Below are 15,942 nucleotides of genomic sequence, written 5' to 3'. Positions count from 1 at the left end.
AATGGTTCAATAATACTAATAATTTATTGTCATTGTAAGTATATACACAGTACTGTATACCCATACAACAATAGCCCAAAAAGGTTTTAAAAAATCATTTTTGAGGGGGGAAAGTGGGATTCGATAATGGGAAGTTGCTATTTTTGACTATTTTCTGCATTTAAAAATGAGTGGCTCCTGGTATGTTCAGAGGCTCAACACTGACCCAGGACTCTCAAAAGCTGCCTATCCCTGGTTGAATGGGTCACTAAATTACCATTGGTGACAAGGGGAGATCCCATGTCCTTGCTTGCATTCCAGGAAGCTTCTACTATGATCCATAGACCAATCAGGATTTTTAAGAGTCTACTGATATGAAATGTCACCTCCATGGTTTACTGATGATTAAAATGGGACCCAAATAGACTCAAATTTAATCATATTTCTGACATTTCAAGTACATATCAGAAGAAACAGCAGCTGAAGACTTCCACAGGGCTGTAGCTGAACTCTGAAGATACGATTTATATTGTCATTCAAGAACATACGTGACTGAGAGTACCATTAATATCAGATAGAGAGACTCATCTGGTAAAGAAGATGAGAATGCTACTGGGATGTGCTGAATATATGAATCTGTCTTACAGCAAGTGAGATCACTGATCTATCCATATTTCAGGTAGCAAACTGCAGAGGGGTACAGTTTGCTACCCTCCCAGTGGAAGCCACTTGGGGCTACAGAGAAAACTGTGGTGCCAAATATACCGTATTTTTTGCACCATAAGACGCACTTCCCCCCCAAAAAAAGAGGGGTAGAAAGTCTGTGCGTCTTATGGAGCGAAGGTGGTGACTTTGCCCCCACTGGCCCCGTGGGGGGCAGCATCGCAAGGGTCCATGGGAGCCTTCCAGGACCCGGGAGCCAGTGGGGGCGAAATAGCGACCTTCCAAGACCTTTTGAGAGGCTTTCAAGCCTCTCAAAAGGTCCTGGAAGCTGCTGATTCCCCCCCCTGCACCCGTGGGGGTGGGGGGTGGGGGCAGCATGGCAAGGCTCCTGGAAGGCTCCCTCGGACCCTTGCCACGCTGTCCCCACCCCCGCACGGGCGCAGGGGGGGAAATCGCCAGCTTCTGGCGAAACAGTGACCTTCCAGGACCTTTCAAGCCTCTCAAAAGGTCCTGGAAGCTGGCGATTTTAACCCCCCTGCACCCGTGGGTGGGGTGGGGGCAGCGTGGCAAGGGTCCGAGGGAGCCTTCCAGGACGCTTGCCACGCTGCTCCACCCCCCCCACGGGTGCAGGGGGGGTTAATTTGGCTGTTTCTGGGAGTGTTTTGAGGCTTCCCAAGCCTCAAAACACTGCCAGAAGCTGGCGATTTTAACCCCCCCTGCACCCGTAGGTGGTGGGGGAGCGTCGGAAGGGTCCGAGTGAGCCTTCCAGGACCCTTACGACGCTCCCCCCACCCCCACGGGGCCCGTGGGGGCGAAATCGCCACCTTTTGGGGCTCTTCTGAAGCTTCACAAGCCTCAAAAGAGCCCCCAAAAGTGGCGATTTTGCCCTCTCTGCCCCCCGGGGGAGGCAGGGTGAGTCTCCAAAGGGTCCTAGAATGCACTCTAGGACCCTTTGGAGACTCACCCTGCCTCCGCCGGGGGCCAGAGGGGGCAAAATTGCCACCTTCTGGGGCTCTTTTGAGGCTTGGGAAGCTTCAGAAGAGCCCCAAAAGGTGGTGATTTTGCCTCCTCTGGCCCCCGGAGGAGGCAGGGTGAGTCTCCAAAGGGTCCTGGAACACACCCTAGGACCCTTTGGAGACTGACCCTGCCTCCCCTGGGGTCCAGAGGGGGTGAAATCGCCACCTTTGGGGGCTCTTCTGAGGCTTGGGAAGCTTCAGAAGAGCCCCAAAAGGTGGTGATTTTGTCCCCTCTGGCCCCCGGGGGAGGCAGGGTGAGTCTCCAAAGGGTCCTGGAATACACCCTAGGACCCTTTGGAGACTGACCCTGCCTCCCCTGGGGGCTAGAGGGGGCAAAATTGCCACCTTTGGGGGCTCTTCTGAGGCTTGGGAAGCTTCAGAAGAGTCCCAGAAGGTGGTGATTTCACCCCCTCTGGCCCCCAGGGGGGCAGGGGGAGTCTCCAAAGCGTCCTGGAACACACCCTAGGACCTTAGGACCCTAGGGTGTGTTCCATAAGATGGACCTCTCCATAAGGCTCACCAAATTTTAGGAGAAGAAAGCAGATTATTTTTTTCCTGTTTTCTTCTCCTAAAAATTTGGTGCGTCTTATGGAAAGGTGCGTCTTATGGAGCAAAAAATATGGGTAAGTGGAAAACGCTGTTAAATCAAGCAGGAAGTGTTTGTTTTAAATGCTCTTTTCCCGGTTGTCCCACAAAAGTAAGCAGCAAACTACACAAACCCATTGAAAACTACAAACTTCTGCCTGTTTAATGGTTTTTTTTGCCAGCTGTTGAATTTTGGTAGCCTAGTTTTGATTGCATAATAGTGCATAGTGGGGTGAAAAAGACCCTCTGGGGCCACATGCAGTCCATAGGCTATCTGTTGACCACCAGCATCACTGGTCCATCTAACTCCAATCCAAGTGTTTCCAATAAGCTATTGTTTTCATTATGAGTTGTTCAATTATTCCAGAATACATTGTTCAATTATTTTTATTTAATTACTCTCCTAACTTCATGGGGGATGTGGTGGCGCTGCGGGCTAAACCACAGAAGCCTCTGTGTGCTGCAGGGTCAGAGGACCAGCAGTCATAAGATCGAATCCACGCGACAGAGTGAACTCCCGTTGCTTTGTTCCAGCTCCTTGCCAACCTAGCAGTTCAAAAGCATGTAAATGCGAGTAGATAAATAGGTATCACCTTGGAGGGAAGGTAAACAGCATTCCAGGTCTAAGTTGCGCTGGCCACGTGACAACAGAAACTGTCTTTGGACAAACGCTGGCTCTACGGCTTGGAAACAGGGATGAGCACCACCCCCTAGAGTCGGAGACGACTGACTAAAATGTCAAGGGGAACCTTTACCTTTACCTTATCTAACGTCATAGCAAAACAGCCAACTAATAACTGCACACAACTGCAACCATGTAATATATTAAAATGCCTTCACTTGGCCAGTGAAAGTTGTTTTTTCCCTGTGCCACATGAAGTAGCATCTAAAAGCATTATATGAATGCAAATCTCTAAAACCTATGAAGCATTAATTGCTACTGCAGAGGGTAGTGGCCATATCTTGCAAAAGCAGATTATTAAAGATTTCAGTTTTACCATTTGGAATCAGCTTTTCCAATCGTCCCTTTTATACTATGGCCTGCCATACAAGAAATATAAAAACACAGCTGAGCGCACATAAATGTAAATGATTTGCACAAGTGTCACTGTGTAATATCTTAGTGAGCATCTGTGAAGAAAAAGATCCTGAGAAGGCTAAAAATGTTTCCTCTCCTACTTCCTTTAGGGATGTTTAAAACACACACACACACTAAATACCAATTTGGAATTGTAAGGCTTAGAAATAGCTTATAAATATAAAGTAATTATTATTATAATAAAGCAATTATTTTAAGGAAACCCCAAAACAGGGTATAGAGTTTCCTGAGCATATTAAGAGACAGACTGAAGAATTAACACTATAGATAACAACTGCTTAAAAACTCAACTACAAATTTATCCAGGAAACCAGAAGCTGATCCTTTGTGATTGATCGGAAATGATCCACGTTAGAGACAAAACCTATACCACATAGCAAAACATACTGAAAACAATTAGCTAGTTAGTAAAGCGGAGCACACATAAATCTGTAGAGTGTTGCTTGACAACAAGAATGATTATTTGCCAGTACTGAAATATGAAAATGAGACAAAAGAAAAGGATTGTCAAAGGCCAGAAACACATTAAAATGCAATGATGCCATTAGAAAAAGAAAGACAAAAAAATGAGCTCATATGGCAACAACTGTCAAGTTTGTGGATTGAGAGCAATCCTCCAGATGGCTGGTTTTCTGATCTGGGGAAAGGCCCACGCAATAATAGGAAGTAATTAGTTCCTCTCCCTGGACCTTAGTGTTACAGTTTGCTTGATGTAATGGAAGAACCTCTGTCTCCATTATTTATTAGCTGACACAAGCTGCATAAACCAGCAAGAAAGATTCCTTTTCGATCCTTGTCGCCAAGCTTTGCAACTTCCAGCGCTATACAGAGTGAATGATGCACTGGAATAGAGGGCAAGCTGGCTGATGAGGGATTTGCCTTTGAAAGCCAGCACTGTGTGCCAAGCAGAGCTGGATCAGGGAGATGGTCTGGGTTCTAGTTTCAAATCACCCACCGCTCAGCTATGAAGTTCAGTGGATGATCCTCGGCCAACCTCCCTCCCTCCCTCCCTCTCTCTCTAGGGAGCATTATGTCCTCCGGGGAGAAAAGAAACAATATTTACTTATAAGTCCCATTTATTTCAACAGTAGAAAGATGCTTGTTTCCCTCCCAAATTATGTCACCAAAGCAGGCAGGAGAGGCAAGGTCAGAAAACCGAGATACAAGATGAACTAGTGAACTCTGCGAGGTGAACCTCTTACCTTTTCCTTGAATTACAATAATCATGCTATGCCCCCTCCTCCCAGACTACATTTCAATTTTCATCCAGAGAGCAGGCAAAGTAGTCAAATCAAATCAAATGCCTTTATTGGCATATACAAAACAGATGCATATACAGACACCAAACAAAGTATTAATTAACTAAATCTATAAATTTGTCGTGTCTCAATCTATGGTTCCTCACTATCTGGTTCAAAAAAGGCCACCACAATCTCCACTATAGCTAACTCTCCCATTGACAGAATGTACCTCAATGTGTCACAATCTGAACGGCCCCTCTTCTTTAACAAAAACCCGTCTATCTCCTGCGGAGGTCCATATAGAATGGAGAAAACAAAATCATGTGAGAGAATGACTCTATTCAACCCAGCTCCCAGGAGCAACACCTCTCGCTGTATGGGATCCCATTGAATCTTCAGTACTGCACTGCTGATGGAATGGCGTTGGATTTGGCAAATAAGTCTATATTTCACTCTGAATGGGGGGAAAAGGATTCAGTCAGTACTCGTAGTAGGTATTCAATTCCAAACTAGATTGGCATGTTCACACCCATCACTTGCCACTGATCAGAGATAAGGAGAATCTCCCATAGCATGGGTCTTGCACTCTCAACTGGAGCCAAGAGAAGCACCCCACAAGGTGTGCACATTGATATATCCTATCAGCAATTGGAGATAACAATATGTACTGCACACTTTCAAAGATGAGAAGATAAGTGGGGAAAATCTTCATGCTCCAGAGGATGGGAACAAAATTTGCAATGTTAGGTTTAAACATTAATTAGTGGGATGTTAGATTAACTCATTGGTATTGGTGCTGAAATATGAAAACATTCATCTAATTAACATTGTTAACAGGCAACTGAAAACATTTTCCACACTTCTTCTGTAGAAGGAGCATGCCATTTCACCTTCCCAAAAGAAAAAGAGGCCTACATTTTTCTTTAAAAACATTTTATATATTTTGTGTGTGCGTGTGATTCCAAAGGTCTCTTTTTCTTATGGTAGCCACGATCAGAGGCAGTGGTCACCCAGCACCGGGAGGCTTGAGCTGGCCGGGGGCTTGGCCGCTCACCTCTGGCCGCGGCACAGGCAGCGTAGCGCCAGGAGGCTTTGGAGGCTTCAGACTGGTAAATCCTTTTTAAAAAACTGTTTTGAGTGGGTTTTGGAGGGTGGGTCTGGACTGGGGGGTTATGTTTCTGTGGGGTAGTTTTGAGTTTTTTTTGGATTTGTGATTTGTTGGTTGGTTGGTTGGTTGGTTGGTTGGTTTGCAGTCCCAGGGTGGGACTTGCTCTGTTTATTTTTATTTTGGAATTTTTTTAAAATGCTGGAACGGATTACTCCCGTTCCCATGCATTACAGGAATAGTGAATAGGTGGGTTAGAGGCACCACCTATTCACTATTCCTACATAAACAAAGTGGGCCATATTGCACTTTTTAAAAATCCAAAAATTTATTTCATTTTTAATAAATACTACCACTCTATATGGTAAATATGCAAGTCCGAGGATAGTATCTGCACACGTAATGCAAATCCCTTACTTGTGGCCCTTCTGGACTCTTAAGAACAAACCTAAGAGTTGAAATCTAACATTGTGGTCAATGAGATTAATCTGAGGCACGATTATTGCTAGATGTGTGTTCTTCTGAAGTTTTAAGTTTTAATCTGTAAGCTGCCCAGAGTAGAGCTTGCACTAATAGGGCTGTATATAAATCAATAAAATAAAATGACTATTTTGACTTTTTGCCAAAATCTGCAGGCCGCTATTGAGATCTTTGAAATGTGCAAGTCAATTTACTTCCAGTTAAACCTGTAGTATGTCAACGGTGATGGGAGACATAGGTTTAAATTTTAACAGATATTGGCATACAGTACTTCTGGTATGATCTAATTCCTTAAAAATGAGCAAACACAAAGCGACAGTGATCAGTTCCAACTTCTGTTTAAACACAAAGGCTCATATATTTCTCCCCACAATGAAACTGTCCAAACTGCAAATACACAGGCTAACATTAAATACAATGGAGTTAGTCTTCAGCTGCCTATTTTTTATCCCACTATAGTTTTCATTACTAGAAGTAAACCAATGAGGAAGCACAGTCAATTCACAGAGCGCCTATATTGATTTTACTTCTAGCTACGTCTGGGAAAATTACCTTTTTAAAAATTATCTGATTTTATTATCCTTCTGTAACTTCCTACAACCAAAGGTTAAGGCTGGCACAAAGCCCACATGTATACACAAAATTAAAGCGGGAGAAAGAGGGTAAAAAGAAAGAGGGGAAGCAAGAAAAAATGTTATAGTGCCTTAAAAATTAACAGATTAACATCAGCATGTGCTTTTGTGGGCTTGATTCACAAAAGCTCAACAGAAATTCCAAAAGCCAGAATCACTGTTTTAACAGAAGCATGTGCAGTCACTGTGGGCAAAAGAAGGAAGACAAAGGCATTAAATTAGATCACAGAGCTGCAGTTATTCAAGGAAGAAGAAAAGAAGAAGATGCTGGAATTTCTATACTTGCAGCTACTTGCTGAACTAGGAGAAAAGAATTTACTCCTGGATGAATGACCTGGCTATGGTTCAAGCACAGCTACCGACTCAGCCAGGATTCAGCCTGTGAACAAAGGAGAATGACAGAAAGATTCTGCTAACCTAATCCTATGGCTCCAGATGGCGTCTCCCCCACCCCAATAAAGTGGCAATTTGCCACACGAGAGGTCTGCAAAAGCATTTCAGCCACACTCTTGAGACTCCTCCAGTGGGACCAACAGGCCAGGAACGAACCAGTAGCTGATCTAATTTAACTTAGCCCTAGGGCTGCTATATTCGCACAAGCACGCCTATACCCACAATTCATAATGCACCTTGCATCATTTAAGGCAGCTTTCCCCAACCTGGTACCCTCTAGATATTTTGGCCTAAAACTCCTATGGCCTCTAAGCAACGTGGCCGGTGGCCTTGCATGATAGAAGTTGTAATCAAAAAGATAGGAAGAGGACACTGTGTCAGGGAAAGAAGAGCTTGCGTGATTTCAGAAGTCGTTTAGGAGTAGGATTGCCAGACGTCAGGCAAAAGGAGGACATGTCCTCCTTTTAAGCCTAATGTCCTCCGTCCGGCAGGCAAAGATAAAAACCTTTAAAATGTCAGGAGTTTGCATATTTTATGTTAGAATTTTAGATGAGAGGGGGAGAGGTGGAAGGAAATTTTTGGGGGGAAAAGCCTCAATTGAATTGATTTTTATTTTTTAACATGACTTATTTGGTTCACTAGGAGATAGTTATTAGCAGCTATTGTAATAAAATTGTATTGATTGCGGGTTTAATCCAGAATGGTTCAAATGAAACATTCAATATGTCCTCCTCTGCCCTCTTTTTTCTCTTTCCATGTCCTCCTTTTGGTACCCATGTATCTGGCAACCCTATTTAGGAGGGATATCAGTCCAGACAGTGGGCAGAAAGGAGCTTAAATGCGTTTTAGAACTTCAAAGTCTGTTTTACACATTTTGGACGTTGCTTAAGGTCACACAGAGAGGGGAAGATATCAGCAGATGTCTGAAGAGATGAAAACAGTGTGGGAAAACAGTACAATGAGTGGCTGCACACAGATGGATCAATGTGGTGACAGCAGTCACATGAAGCAATTTAACATGGACTTCACAAGGCAGCCATGATGTGTGAACTGATACTGTGGTGTGTTTCTGATCTCTCTAGTGGGCCAAAAACATGGACAGCTTCATAATCAGAAGTGGAGTCGGCTTAAAACCTGTGTGACTAACCTTCAAAGACTTTCAAGATTCAGAAGGTGCAAAATAGCTCATTTTTCTTTGGTAACTGGTCATTGAGAGCAAACAGTGGGTTCACCTCTAAAGCGATTAATATGTTATCACCTCCTATTGCAAAGCTGTCTGGTGGTTTGTTATGATCTTGAGTCTGCTTAGGGAATAAGGAGCAGTACAGAGAAAGAGGAATACAGCCCCCCCCCTTTTTTTTACTCTGTCCAAAGGTGTTTTGGACTTCAGTTCCTAAAAATCCCAGCCTGGTGAAGGACTATAAAATCTGAAGGCCCAAAAGTTCCTGACCTCTGCTGCATGTGATGCCCAGTTCACAGGGCTACAACGTCTCAGTGCTGATGGTGATGGTACAGATCCATAAACCTTTCCCACCATCCCCAGTATTCGCTGCCCAAAAAGTACAGCAGTTTACACAAAGCCTGTCATTACCCACCTCATCCACTTAATGTTATACCTGTTGTTCAGAGACAGGGTCTCAGCAAAAGGGCAAAATGGGTTCCGGGCAAGGACGTCAAGGCTCCAGAGGAGGAGTCTGGAATCATTTCTGGCCCCTGAAATGCTTACTCAGAACCTATTTAATAACAGCTTAAGGCAGGGGTCCCCAACCCCCAGTTTGCGGCCCGGTGCCGGTCTGCAGGCTTCGCAGGACCAGGTAGCAGAGATAGATCTCTCCTCCCCCCCGAACATATGCATGGTGGGCATGGTGTGCTCGTCCACGTGTGTGGGCTTGTTCGCGGGTGGGCATGCGCATACCACCCATCTGCAAGCGCACCCTGCTCACCTGCGCATATGCACGCAACCGCACCACACCCATCCGCAAACGTGCCACGTCCACCTGCAAGTCCAGGGGGTGTCACCGCCTCCCCATGCATGGACCCCGCCTCTCCCAACCAGTCCACGGTTCCAAAAAGGTTAGGGCCACTGGTTTGAGGGACACAGCCTTGTGGCCTGACCTCCAAGAGGAGCAGCTTCCAGAAAAATGGAGAAGCTGCATTTTTTTTGTGTGTGGTGCTGGGGGCAGGGAAGGCTCCCTTGGGAACAGGAGGGCAGGAAACCCAGTCCTGGGCCAAAGTTCACTCTCTGCTCCATGCACAGACACCAGAGAAACTGCACATAAGTGCTGTTCCATACTTTGAGTGAGGGGTGGGGAGAAGGGAGGGGGAAGGAGGAGAGGATTCCATGGTGGATTTCCTGGCACCTCATGGTGACGCACCACAGTTTGGGATACACTGTGCTAGTGTAAATACAACCCATACACAAGTTGTGAATTTCTTGACGATCCAGAGTTAACATCCTCCCTTGGCTGTGTTTCTGGAACCTCTGCGAGTGAGAAAAGCCATGGCTTCCAAGCCAGATGTTTCATGTTAACTCAGTGTGTTACTAAAGAAAGTCTTTCTCCGGAGCGCCAAAGCCAACAAGCCCAGTGAGGCAGGACTTTGTTCTCCTCAAAATAACCCAACAGCTGCAAACGGTTAGATAACCTGGGCCACTGGCTAGATAACCACAACTTTCCAGATGCTGCCCTCCTGCATTGGCCAAGCCAAGAAAAAGGAAAACAGGTTAATCTTACTATTCATTCTACATACAGTAGAATCAGAATTCTACCTGCTAATGTGCATTTTGGATTTCTTTTTTTAATTAGAAATTCCATAATTCTCCTTCTTGGAAGTCCCATCTGCAGTCCTAGACCTTACAGTCATGTAAATTTTGCTCACCTGAAGAGAAGGCCCAGCTGTAGGGCTTCATGTCTTGGATAAACTCAACTTCCTGTTGGGGGGGGAAGCTTCCCACTATTAATTGGCGCAGCTTCATTTTCAAACAGGGAGTTAGGTTTACCCGCTGCATGGAGCCTGCCAGCTGGGTTTTCCCAGGTGGCAAGTGAGCACAGTTTATTTATCTGTAGGGACTGGGGCCTGCAGGTGGAACTCCCAGAAAGAAAAATTATGGCATTTGTAGTAAAAGAAAAATCCAAAATGCACATTATCAGGTAGGATAGGGATGGGCCAGAATAAAATATGTCGTTTATAAATTTGCCAGTGACAATCATTAACATTTGTACCCCAATCCCAGTTTCCCAAGGCTATAACTTATTCCTATGGATCCCATGAAGAGTGGAAAATAAAATGAACCAAAAAAGCAAATGTCATTTCCTTTCTGAAGCTGGTACTAGTGTAGCGAGGAGAATTTCCTCAGTGCCTTACTGCATGAGTAGATGGGGAGGACAGCTGTCGAAACGGGTTGACCAAGCCAGATGTTGAAAGTTTGGCTTTCTACATGCTAACTGCACTTTCCTTGGTTTTGACATTGTGTTTATTTGTAGCCTTCCAATTTGGGCTCCATTAAATTGACATCCAAGGTGGTGTGCAAACAAAGGCACAAGACTCTTTGTTTTCTTGTTATCTAAGAGAACGGCTTACTGTTTACTGGATTCATGTTTATAAAATAAGTATGTGCCATTCATAAGCATGCTTTTGAAGGCTAACTACCCTCTGTAGTCCAACTCAAAGAGAACTTTGAATTAAGTCCTTTAAAAATATTTATTCTATTCACACGTTCTTTGAAATTCCATGCACTTTATTTTTCAGTTAGATGTAGAGGAATAAACTAGTGGACATAGTGGTGCCTCGCTAGACGGTTACCCTGCTTGACAATGAAATCGCTTTACGATGGGTTTTTGCAATCGCTATAGTGATTGCAAAATGATGGTTCCAATGGGGCTGTTTCACTGTACGACCACCCGTGTCTGCTTTAGAACACTTTGGAGGCTTTTCCTGCACCATCAGGAAAAGCCTCCGAAGTGCTCTAAAGCGGGTGCGGGTGATTTCAGGGCACTCCCGCCAGGGCTCTAATGGTGCAGGGGAAGCCTGGCAGGGGTGCCCCGAAACCATGAGCCCCGGCTTTGGGGGTCCCCCGGGGCTTACCTTGCACCATGGGAGGACTCGCGCAGGTCCCTCTGTGGAACAATCGGCATTTGCAGAGCTTTGTCTGAAACCATTTTTAAAGTTCCCATCTCTTCCTCCAGCCTTCAGCAAGCCTTGAAACTTCTGTCGTTTGCTGACCGTTACATTTGTTGTATTTTTGTGGTGGGCTTGAATACTATTTGTAGGTTGTGTTTTTTCAAAAGTTTCCCCATGCGGTCCATGACCCCTTTGATGTATGGCAGAAATACTTTATTTGTGGGTGGCTGTTTTTCCTCTTCAGTTTGGTGTTGTTTTCTTGGTTTGATGGCTCTCGTGATTTCATTTTTGGAGTAGCAATTTGCCTGTAGGGCCCAATTCAGATGGTTGAGTTCAGTGCTGAGAAACTGAGCTTCACAGTTCCCATTTGCACGGTCTATCAGTGGTTTGATTATGCCTCTTTTTTGCTGTGGGTGGTGGTTGGAGTTTTTGTGTAGGTACCGGTCTGTGTGGGTGGGTTTTCTGTAGACCTTGTGTCCCAGTCGGAGGTCAGTTTTGCATACGACCATGCATATGACCAAGTTAAGAAATCTATGGAGATTTCTTAACTTAAAACAAGCTGCCTCCAGACATAATGCCTTTTGTCTAGCTATGTCAGTGGATTTCAGTCACAGCACCAATGATCCCCAAAACAGTCACAATGGGACCATCACCAGACATCACGTCACAAGAAGCTATGATTTCACTTGGCCTATTACATCATTTGATGCTATGGTTCTAGGCTTTACTAATCAGAACATAAAATACTTAATTCTGTGATATAAGAAAATGCTGAGCATATTAAGCTAGCATACATCAAGACTGACTTCTAAAGGCACTCTGAAATGTTTCTAATTTCTTGTACAAGTTATTACTCTTGGACATCCAACATTTTTCCCCTTATGAAGAAGACAGTTTCGTCTGCTTTGCATGTCCACAGTTTCTTAACTAATTAATGGAGTAGCTTCATCCCCACTGGAGAAAGTATATATAGTCAACTGTGACTAATACCAGCTTTCCAAGTACAACAACAAAGTTATCTGTAATAGCCTTAAAACACATCCCTGTCAAGTAATGCACCAGTCACTCTTTGCAGCTTTTCTGGGGGCATTTTGTTAACACAGCCTGTTATACTTTAGGATCAATGCTGACATCTGAAACAAAGTTATGAACACCAGACTGATGAGTGTCTCGTTTCATTGGCTGTATAGCTCAGTGGCTCTGGTATCTGACTGTGGAGTCAGAGGCTGGGAGTTCACTGTGCCTCTTGCAAGTAGAGCCAGCCTGGGTGGTCTTGGGCAAACTGCACAGGTCCCAGAAGAAGGGAATGGTAAACTACCTGTGTATTCTCTGCCTAGAAAACCCTGGGAAGCAGCACCACAAGTTAAAACTGACTTGATGCCATGCAATATTTATTTATTGCTTTCTTTATTGCTTGATCAGGTGGGTTGAGAGGAGAGGGAGGAAAGAGAGAACAAGATCAGGGAGCATGTATATATTTTAACAGAGAACCTTGGTTAGGAAACTACATAAAAATTACTGTATTGTTTTGCATCGTATCATAGTCTTTTGTTCTGGTCTCAGACCATAACAATTAATTAAAGCAAAGGTCTTTTCTTGGCAGAGCACTCAATGCTTGATGCTTTAAATAACCAACTACAGAGACATAATAGTCTCACAATGCAAGAGACACTTTCACTAAACAAAGAAATATGAAAAGAGCTGCTGTAGTTAATGGCTTGCTCTGCTGAATATAAAAGGCACAAAAATTCTTATATGGTGCAGCTTACCAAATGATGACAGCTTAACAAAACAAATATACCCCCCTTGCAAAGTTTCCTCTATTAAATACTATAAAATGGCTGTAAACACTATTATTCCCAGCATGGGAATAATAGTGTTCCCAGTTACTTGTTGAAACAAGAATTTGTTCTCATCACCCAAATTTAGGCAGATAGGCAGAAAAATTATAAGAACAAAGAGAATGCATGTGTGTATGTTTCCGACACATTTGTGAAATATGGGGGCTGCTTCAGAAATGGGAAGGACCAGACTTCCGGCTTGATACTGTGATGTGAGGAGGACGACAGAACTCCATCCTCTGGGATGAATTCCAACCTGTTTGGGACCCAATGGCAAGTTAAAACCACCACAAACAGGTGGCGAAATGGGGGAGAAGTCTGTTGATCACAGGGGGAATGGGGGTTCCCCACGTTTGTTCCGGGAAACTCTCCAATCAACCAGCGGGCTGAAAAAAGCAGCTGAACTAGCTTGCTTGCAAGTCGTTGGCAAGCCAGCAATGGAGAAGCGATAAATCAGCCTGATTAACATCGTGTTACCACTGGGTGAGAAACATTTTTTAACTCTATTGCTTTACTACCCCTGGATAAGACAACCTCTACAGCAGAAATAGTGTCTTCTATCTCTCACCACTGATTGAGCAGCGGTGAATTTGGAGAGAGGAAACACAGGGAGACACAAGGAAAATCAATTGGACATTAATTATACATTTAATTATATTTCAGGCAAGGACGTTTGGTATTACTCTGTCATAAACTTAAGAATCTTTCTCTTGAAAACATCATTGGCAACAACTCTGGGAAACTAAACTTATTCATGTTATTAAAACAGCTTTCTAAGGTGCTGGCAAAAAGCCTAGAATCAATGACCTTGAACACTTTACTGCTGTTTGGAATTCCCTTTCTTTTTAGGATGGAACTGAACTACAGATAAATTAACCCTAGAAAGCCCAATCCAGCCAAAGTGGAACTTCTAAACTGCATCCTGGGTTCTGAACTTAACTGGACCTTGAGCTTTTAGACAGGGAAAACTCACTACGTCTCAGACTGGATTCAAGCTTAACCCTTGTTGTTGTTTAGTCGTTTAGTCGTGTCCGACTCTTCATGACTCCATGGACCAGAGCACGCCAGGCCCTCCTGTCTTCCACTGCCTCCCAGAGTTGGGTCAAATTCATTCTGGTAACTTCGATGACACGGTCCAACCATCTCATTCTCAGTCGTCCCCTTCTCCTCTTGCCTTCACACTTTCCCAACATCAGCGTCTTTTCCAGGGTGTCTTCTCTTCTCATCAGATGGCCAAAGTATTGGAGCCTCAGCTTCAGGATATGTCCTTCCAGTGAACACTCAGGGTTGATTTCCTTCAAAATGGATAGGTTTGTTCTCCTTGCAGTCCAGGGGACTCTCAAGAGTCTCCTCCAGTACCACAGTTCAAAAGCATCAATTCTTTGGCGGTCAGCCTTCCTTATGGTCCAGCTCTCACTTCCATACATTACTACAGGAAAAACCATAGCTTTGACTATGTGGACCTTTGTCGGCAAGGTGAGGTCTCTGCTTTTTAAGATGCTGCCTAGGTTTGTTATCACCTTTCCTCCCAAGAAGCAAGTGTCTTTTAATTTTGTGGCTGCTGTCACCATCTGCAGTGATCTTGGAGCCCAGGAAGGTAAACTCTGTCACTGCTTCCATATACTCCCCTTCTAATTGCCAGGAGGTGATGGGGCCCGTGGCCATGATCTTAGGATTTTTTTTTTTTATGTTGAGCTTCAGACCGTTGTTTTTTCAAGCTTAACCCTAAAGATGATCAATCCATTAAAGTGGACCTATGGAAGCAAGTACTGATTACTTTAAGCATCTGGACAACTTCACTTAGAATACAATATTTGACATCTGGGACATAATGCCACAACAAGGACAGTTTCGGGATGAAACAAAATCTGCCTTTCAAGCAATTTAAAAAATAGTGAGATCCCACAACGAAGAGGCAAAATTATACACGAAACAGTTGAAGAACAACTATAGTCAGGGAATAATGAATGAGGAAATGAGAGGGTGCTGGATGATGTATGCCAATCAAAAGAGGGGCTGGACGAAATTAGAGGAGAAAACCTAGGAGATTTAATTCTAAACCTGAAGCCAAGGAGAGTTTTAGGTGTGCTAAGGGAAGAAAAGGGGAGAGAATCAGCAGATCTAATTAAAATATTCTGGAAGATCTATTGGAGATAGAACAAATGCATAAAATGTTCTCAGGTGGCACAAGGCATGGCAGAATTTTTAGAGAGATAGAAAAAAATAGGGAAAAGACAAGTAAGAGAAGGAATTACTTAGAAATATGAAAAAGGAAAAAAAATATTAAGGTGGCCTTCAACGTTGAAAGCATGTATGTACCTAACTTCTGGAACTGTAAGGGGGAATGGCATATCTTATATATTAGAAAAGGGAATTAAACTGAAATAAGGGATCATTAATCAGGGTAAAGGCATGAGATGTTGGTTCTTAAGGTAAATTGAAGCTAGATATAAGGATGAGGTAAAACAAATACTGTAGTACTTAATGAACATATTAGATATGATATTGATATAGACATGATAGAAAATGTGGAGAAAGAAATGGCTAAACAATTATATAAAGAAAATCTGTATAAAATGCTTTAGATAACATATATTATGTGTTAGGAACCCATTCAGTTATTAATGGTATAAAATACAAAGTTCATCAGTTAAATCACCTCAAAATTATATAATTTTGGAACTGGAATTACTTTTATTAGATATGTTATTAGAGGAGTTGGGAAACATTATATACTATGAAAGCAATATTATTATAGTAGCCAATACTGTATACTAAAATACACACAT

At 43.5% G+C, this 15,942-nt stretch overlaps 1 protein-coding gene and 1 long non-coding RNA gene across 6 annotated transcripts in view; one reads left to right on the top strand and one right to left on the bottom strand.

Moving 5' to 3' along the window:
• Nucleotides 1–15,942, bottom strand: part of MOB3B (MOB kinase activator 3B) — a 131,270-nt gene that overhangs the window by 17,156 nt on the left and 98,172 nt on the right. The window lies entirely within an intron of this gene.
• Nucleotides 5,575–15,942, top strand: part of LOC110080354 (uncharacterized) — a 28,215-nt gene continuing 17,847 nt past the window's right edge. The window contains exon 1 of the long non-coding RNA XR_012084269.2: nucleotides 5,575–5,692. This is a non-coding gene — a long non-coding RNA (uncharacterized LOC110080354). The remainder of the gene's footprint in view (nucleotides 5,693–15,942) is intronic.

The sequence above is a fragment of the Pogona vitticeps genome, chromosome 2 (assembly GCF_051106095.1).
Source record: "Pogona vitticeps strain Pit_001003342236 chromosome 2, PviZW2.1, whole genome shotgun sequence".
Taxonomy (NCBI): Eukaryota; Metazoa; Chordata; class Lepidosauria; order Squamata; family Agamidae; genus Pogona; species Pogona vitticeps.
The sequence above is the reverse complement of the archived record's forward strand: the minus strand, read 5'-3'. Positions and strand labels throughout refer to the sequence as shown.